Genomic DNA, 7,200 nt, shown 5'->3' with positions numbered 1-7,200 from the left:
AGTATTCAGAATTATGTGCTATGTATCAGAGAGTTGGACAGTGAATAGGGTCGATAGAAAGAGAATTGATGCCTTTGAGCTGTGGTGCTGGACAAGAGTGTTGAATATACCACGGACTGCTAGGAGAACAAACAGGTTGTCCTGGAGAGGGTGAAGCCAGAAGCCTCTTTGGAGTCAAGGATTCTGAAGCTTCGTCTGACATACTTTGGGCATGTTGCAAGGTGGGACTGGTCCTTGGAGAAGGACATCATGTTTGGCAGAGTCGAGGGGAGGCGAAGGAGAGCAAGACCTTTGATGAGATGGATTGATTCTGTGACTGGAGTGGTGGGAATAAGTGCGTTTGAGATGGCTAGGTTGGCACAGGATAGAAGAGCATTTAGAGCTCTTGCACATAGGGTCGCTATGAGTCCCAAGTGACTCGATGGTACATAACAACAACATAAAGAAGGTAGTGAGAAGGATATGATTATATTGTGGAAATTATAAGTAATGCTATAGAACAAAAATATGTATGAATGAGTGTGTGGAAAACTAATTTGCATTGTAAACTTTTAACTCAATTCACTATGGAAAAAACAGACAAACAAAAAAACCAAAAAAAGTTGTTGAGTACACACTGACTTGAGGCTTGGGGAATAGCACAAAGTCTCAAAGTCTCTCATGGATTTAATATTTTCATGGGGAAAGAAAGACAACAAATATGTAACTCTGTAACATGCCAGATGTTGATACATGCTGTGAAGGAAAGCAAAGACATGCAAGGTGTTGTTAGATGTGGTGACAGTCAACTTCCTCATCGCTACTCTCTGTACAACCATTCAGAACCTTGTCGTGCCCTGCAGTCTTCCCCATGCTGCAGTCATTGTGTCACTCCACCTCATTGAAGGTCTTCTTCTCCTTCGTTGACCCACTACTTTTCCTAGCTTGATGTACTTTTCCAAGAACTGCCCCCTCGTAATAACGTGTTCAAAGTACATGAGACAAAGTCTCACCATCGATGCCTCTAAGGACCACTCTGAGTACATATATTCCCAGACAGATTTGCTTGTTCTTTTGGCGGTCTGTGGGGTATTAAAAACTTTTCACCAACACCATAATGCCAAGAGGGATGGAGAATGAAGGGAAGCAGATTGCAATTCCAAATAGATGAGGAGAAACCGACACTAGGCAGATGACACTGGAATGAAGACCTGAAGACTAAGAGGGAGCAAACTGTGAAGTTATCTTGGCAGAGGGAACAGCAAGTGCAAAGGCCTCAGAGTGAGGGAGACTTGACATAACAGGAATGGCAACACCAGTTCTGCTCAAACAGAATGAACAAGAGGAAGAGTAGTAGCTGAGTTCAAAGAGCCACTCAAAATATTTGGACTTTCACCTTGAGCGGAATAAGAACCTTTCAGAGGGTTCTGAATAAAGGAGTAGCAAATTCTGACTTCATTATGACTTCACTGTGGTGAGTACAGATTATGAGGGTCAAAGATAGATAGATGTATGAGACCAGGTGGAGAAGTACAGGTGATAAATTATGATGATGTGTTGTGCACTAGCATTGGAACCGACCCACAGCTGACACTCCAGTGGGTTTTCAGAGGTCGTTCATCATATAGGAGGAGACTGGCCATCTTTCTTTCATGGAGCAACTGGTGGCCTCAAACTTCATGCCTTTAGGCACAGCTTCCTTGCCACGAGGCCACCAGAGCTCCTTGGTGATAAAATATTGTAATTGTTATGTGCCATTGAGTCGCCTGCAACTCATAGCAACCCTATGAACTAGCTCTGAAACATGCTGTATCCTGAGCCAATCTTATCATCTCCAGCATACCTAATTTCATTGCTCCAGTCACTGAGACAATCCATCTCATCATGGCTCTTCCTCTCCTGAGCTATCCCACCACCCTTCCAAGCATCATGTCCTTCTCCAAGGACCAGTCCCTCCTGGCCACGTGCCCAAAGTATGTGAGACAGAGCCTCAAAATCCTTGCCTCCAGGGAGCAGCCTGATATCACCCTCTCCAGAACAGACCTGTTCTCCTGGCAGTCCATGGTATGTTCAACACCATTCTCCAGCACCACAATTCAAAGGCATCAATCCTTCTTCTGTCATCCTTAGTTATTGTCAAGCTCTCAGATGCAGAGCAAGTAGACTGATAAATGATGGTGGGTCAAAATTATGCTGAGTGACATAAATCAGCCAAAAAGGGACAATTATATAAGACCACTAATACAAAAAACTAGGGAACTCTGGTAGCCATGTGGGAAGAAGTTTAAGCTGAGCTGAAATCCCAAAGACACGCAGTTCAAATGCATCAGCTGCTCTGCAGGAGAAGGATGAGAAATCTCGTCCCGTGCAATTTCCTGCCTCTGAGTACCAATTGGAGGGTCAGCCATGGATCTGTTCCGACTCAATGCACACAAAACCGAGTGTTAAGGAAAGGTTTACACAGAGATACAAGTAATTTTTAGAGTTAACAAGGATGAGAAGCAAGGGGCGCGTAGCAAAACTTAATAAATAGATATGTTAAGTGAAGGAAAAGGTAATATAATGAAAGGAAAAGGGTTCGATTGTTGTTGTTATGTATCATCGACTCAGTATTGACTCACAGCTGACCCTCCAGCAGGTTTTCAGAGGTTGTAAATCGCATAAGAGGCGATTAGCCATCTTTCTTCCACAGGTTCAAACCTCGTTCCTTTGGGTTGGCTGCACTAAGCCACCAAACCTCCCTAAGAGTTTGGACATTGTACTTAATTGATTTAATTAATTAGTTGTAATAAATATTATAAAACAGAAGTCTACAAATGATTTAATTAAAGTCAATTTGATTTGTAAACTTCCACCAAATAATTAAAAAAAAATTGGTGATTTAAACTATAAAATGAAGAGGTAAAATGGTCAGATTCTTAATGTATGTTGAAGGTAGCATGGACTGGGTTTACTATTGAATCAGACAAGGGATCTGTGAAAGGAAAGACTCAACAATATTTTTGTCTTGAGCAACTTGAAGGATGGCATTGCCTTTTACTAAGTTGAAGGTGAGTAAATTTAAGTTAATATTGTTGTTGTTTTGTTGTTATTAGGTGTCGTTGAGTCAAATTCAACTCATAACAACTCTATGAACAATAGACTTACTCCCATCCTATCCTGTGCCATCCTCACCAACTCTGATATACTTAAGCCCAGTGCTGCAGTCATCATATCAAACCATCTCCATGGGAGTCTTCCTCTCCTTTGCTGACTCTCCGCCACCCTTCCAAGCATGATATCCTTTTCCAAGGAATAGCCTCTCCTAGCAACATGTCCAAAGTATGAGAGAGGAAGCTTTGTCATTGTTGCCTCCAAGGAGCACTCTGGTTGCATTTTATCCAAGACATATCTTTTAGTTCTTTTGGCAATCCATCGGATATTCAGTACTTTTCTCCAACAACTCAAAGGCATCAGTGATTCTTATTCATCATACAGCTCTCAAATGTACGGAAAGTAATTGAAAAGACAGACTATGGCCCAAATCAGGTGTATCTTAATCTTCAAACACAAGACTGCTCTTCAGTATTTTGGAGAGATCCCTGACAGTGAACATGCCCAAAGCAATATGTCTCCTTGTCTCCTGATTTCTGATACAAAGGTTGTTGATGGTGGATCTAAGCAAGACAAAATCATTAACAGTTTCAATCATTTCTCCATCTATCATGATTTTGCCCATTGGCCCAGTGGTAAGGACCTTTTTTTTTCTTCTTGATATTGAGATGTAATCCATATTGAAGGCTTTAGTCTTTGATCTTCTGCAACAAGTACTCATGTCCCCTACAGCAAGCAAGGTTGCGCAGCACAGGTTGTTGATGGGTCTTCTTCTGATCCTGATGCCACATTCTTCTTCATAGAGTATGTTATTGTTAGGTGCCGTCGAGTCAAGTATGACTCATAGTGGCCCTCTGGACAAAAGATCTGAACCTTGTTCTACCCTGCATCGTCCTCACACTTCCAGACACACAAAATCCCACTGGGGCAGTCATCATGTCAATTCACCTGGTTGAAGGTCTTCTTCTCCTTCGCTGACCCTCCACCCTTCCCAGCATCATGTCCTTCTCCAAGGAATAGCCCCTCCTAGCAACATGCCCCAAATATAGCTTCATGAACTATTTGCTCAGCATACAGATTTAATAGGTATGGAGAAAGGATACCCTTCCCAATTTTGTCCCATTCAGATAACAGCTTCTTGGTCTACTTATAGATTTCGTATGAGCACAATTAAGTGTTCTGGAATGCTCATTCTTCTCAATGTTAGCCATAGTTTATTTGATCCACACAGTCATGTTTTTTGCATAGTCAATAAAACACAGATAGACATTTTTTTTATATTCTCTGCTTTCAGTTAGGATCCATCTGACATCAGCAATGATATCTCTGGTGTTATGGCCTCTTCTAAATCCAGCTTGAACTTTTTGGATAATCTTCAATAATATTTTCCTTGAATATAATATTAATGATATTGTTTGATAACTTCCACCTTTTTTTAGATCACCTTTCTTAGGAATGGGAACACATACAAGTCTCTTCCAGGCAGTTGGCCAAGCAGCTGTCCTCCAAATTTCCTGGCATAGACTGGTAATCATGTCCAAGGATGAGTCTGTTAGTGGAGAAATGTCAACCAGTATCCCATCTATTCCTGGGGCCTCATATTTTGCCAGAGTCTTCAGTACAGCTTGCACTTCTTCCTTTGCTACCATTGGCTCTTGGTCATATGGTGCTTCCTGAAATTTTTCAATGTCAACTAGGTGTTCTGGGTACAGTGACTCTGTGTATTCCTCGATGTTCTTTTACTGCTTCCTCGATCATTTAAGATTTTGCCCATGACGTCTTTTAATATTGCAACTCAAGGTTTGAATCTGGGTTTTAGTTCTTTCAGCTTGAGAAATGCTGAGCAATTTCTTTACTTTTTATTTTCTAACTCCAGCTCTTTGCATATTTTGTGATATTACTTCACTTTGTCTTCTCCAGTTGACCTTTAAAATCTTCCTTCTTAATACTATAATGCAATTTTCATGGTTTTTTTTAACATCCATTTTGGCTTTTTCTTTCCTCTCTGTCTTTGTAATGACTTTTTGCTCTCTTCATGGATGCTATCCCTGGTTTCATTCAACAGCATCTTTGGTCTTTGATCATTGGTGATCAATGCCTCAAACCTCTTCTTAGGATGTTGTTATGTTGTTGTTTTTTAAAATTCAGGTGTAATAGGTAATATTTTGCTTCTTGTGGATTTGTTTTCATCTTTTTCAGCTTTAATTTGAACTTGAACATGAGTAATTGATGGTCCACAGTCAGCATCCGGTCTGGTTCTGACTCCTGATATTGAGCTTTTCCCATGATTCTTTTCAAAGATGTAGTCAATCTGATTTCTGTGCTGAGTGTCAGGTGAGGTCTATGTATAAAGCCACTGTTTATGTAGCTTTAACTAAGTATTTGCTGTGAATACCTGAACGTACAAATTTCAACCATTAACTCTTCCACCTCATTTCTGAACCAAGTCCATACTTTCCGACTACTATTCCTTCCTCACTGTTTCCAAGTTTTGCATTCCAGTCTTTAATAATTGTTAATGCCTCTAGATTACATGTAGGGTCAATTTTAAACTGTAAAAGTTGGTAGGAATCCTCAATTTCCTCTTCTTTGGCTGCATATATTGTAGTTGTTGGTGCATACAGTTGAACATTGGAAGCAGGTGTGGCATCCACTTCCTAAACAACATGCCTCTAGAAACTCTATGAACTTTGATAAATGACGATAGTTATAGAAAGGCTTCAGGCCTTTTTTCATAGAGTCGCTATGAGTCATGATTAACTCAACAACAATCAACAATAACAACATAGTTGAACAATAACTGTTAACAGTTCATCCTTGTGTGAGTATAGATATAATCCTATCACTTAAAATATTGTATATACAGATAGACCTTGAAATTGTCCTTTTCATTATGAATAACACACCATCCTTCCTCAGTTCTTCATTCCTGGCATAATAGATCATACAGTCATCTGATTCAAAGTGGTTCAGGCTAGTTCTTTTCAGTTCACTAATGCCAAGAACGATGATCTTCAAGAGTCCTATTTCACTTTTTACAACTTTCAGTTTTCCTACATTCATGATTCATATGTTGCATGTTCCAGTTATTAATGGCCATTTGCAACTATTTCTCCCCATATTTGAGTGACTCCCAATCTGAGTTCTACCTCTCGTCCTAACTATGGCTACATTCTTCTCTCTGTTCTTCACAGGGTTTTCAAAGGCCTATAGTTTTGGCAGTGGACGGACAGTCCTGCTTCCTAATCTGTCTTATTCTAGGAGCTCTGCTACAACCTGCCAACCATGGTTGATCTCTCTGGCACTTGACACTGGTGGCACAGTTTCCAACATTACAGCAGTACACTAGTACAGCAGACTGACAGACAAGTGCTGTACCAACAAGAACAAACAACAAACAAGCATCATAAAAACACTCATCTGTAAAGCAGGCAAGTGGATATCTGAACACAAATTCAAAAGATAAATTTAATATTAATATATTAATTTGGGAATTGGAAGCATACAGATGATTATTCAAGCCATAGGGACAGTGGACTAAATCCAGTGGCTGAGTCTTGGCACCCTGCACCACTTCAATACTAGGGAGATGAGGAGGAAACAAGACAGGAGGCTCAAGGGCAGCCATGATCCAAGTAAAGATACTGTTTCTCCCAAGGAATGATCAGTGATGTTGAATGCTGCCTGCAGATTTGGTAACGATAATAATCATTGGATTGGCAACACAGAGACAATGGTGAATGTCACTAAATTAATTTCAAAAGAGAAGGGTCAATGAAAGTCTCATTGGAATGGGTTCAAGAAAAATGGGGTCAGGAGTCAAATCTATGGTACAGACTACCAAACACAACAAAAATGCACAAACAGCAGAAGGTAAATAAGACAACTGGAATTTTCTACAAATTCTATCTTTATGTGCACTGAAAGACTTCTCCAAAAGAATAAAAATAGAACCTATACACTGGGAGGAAATATTCAGCACTGACGCACCTGACATATAATAAACTGATAAAATGTATAGAAAGCTCTAACACCTCTACAGCAAAAAGACAAATGATTCAGGGAAAAAAAGAGAAAGAAAGAGAGAAAGAAAGAAAGAAAAAGAAAGAAAGGAAGGAAGGAAGGAAG

General features: G+C 40.1%; 1 protein-coding gene and 1 pseudogene across 1 annotated transcript in view; one reads left to right on the top strand and one right to left on the bottom strand.

The window, feature by feature from the left end:
* The window catches only part of LOC102855991 (taste receptor type 1 member 2-like), a 59,795-nt gene that overhangs the window by 13,151 nt on the left and 39,444 nt on the right, over nucleotides 1-7,200 (bottom strand). The window lies entirely within an intron of this gene.
* The window catches only part of LOC102848759, a 1,275-nt pseudogene continuing 773 nt past the window's right edge, over nucleotides 6,699-7,200 (top strand).

This window comes from Elephantulus edwardii, unplaced genomic scaffold (assembly GCF_000299155.1).
Source record: "Elephantulus edwardii isolate Elephantulus edwardi_28Jun2011 unplaced genomic scaffold, EleEdw1.0 scaffold00028, whole genome shotgun sequence".
NCBI classification, from domain to species: domain Eukaryota; kingdom Metazoa; phylum Chordata; class Mammalia; order Macroscelidea; family Macroscelididae; genus Elephantulus; species Elephantulus edwardii.
Note: the sequence above shows the minus strand (reverse complement) of the source record. Positions and strands in the feature narration are given on the sequence as shown.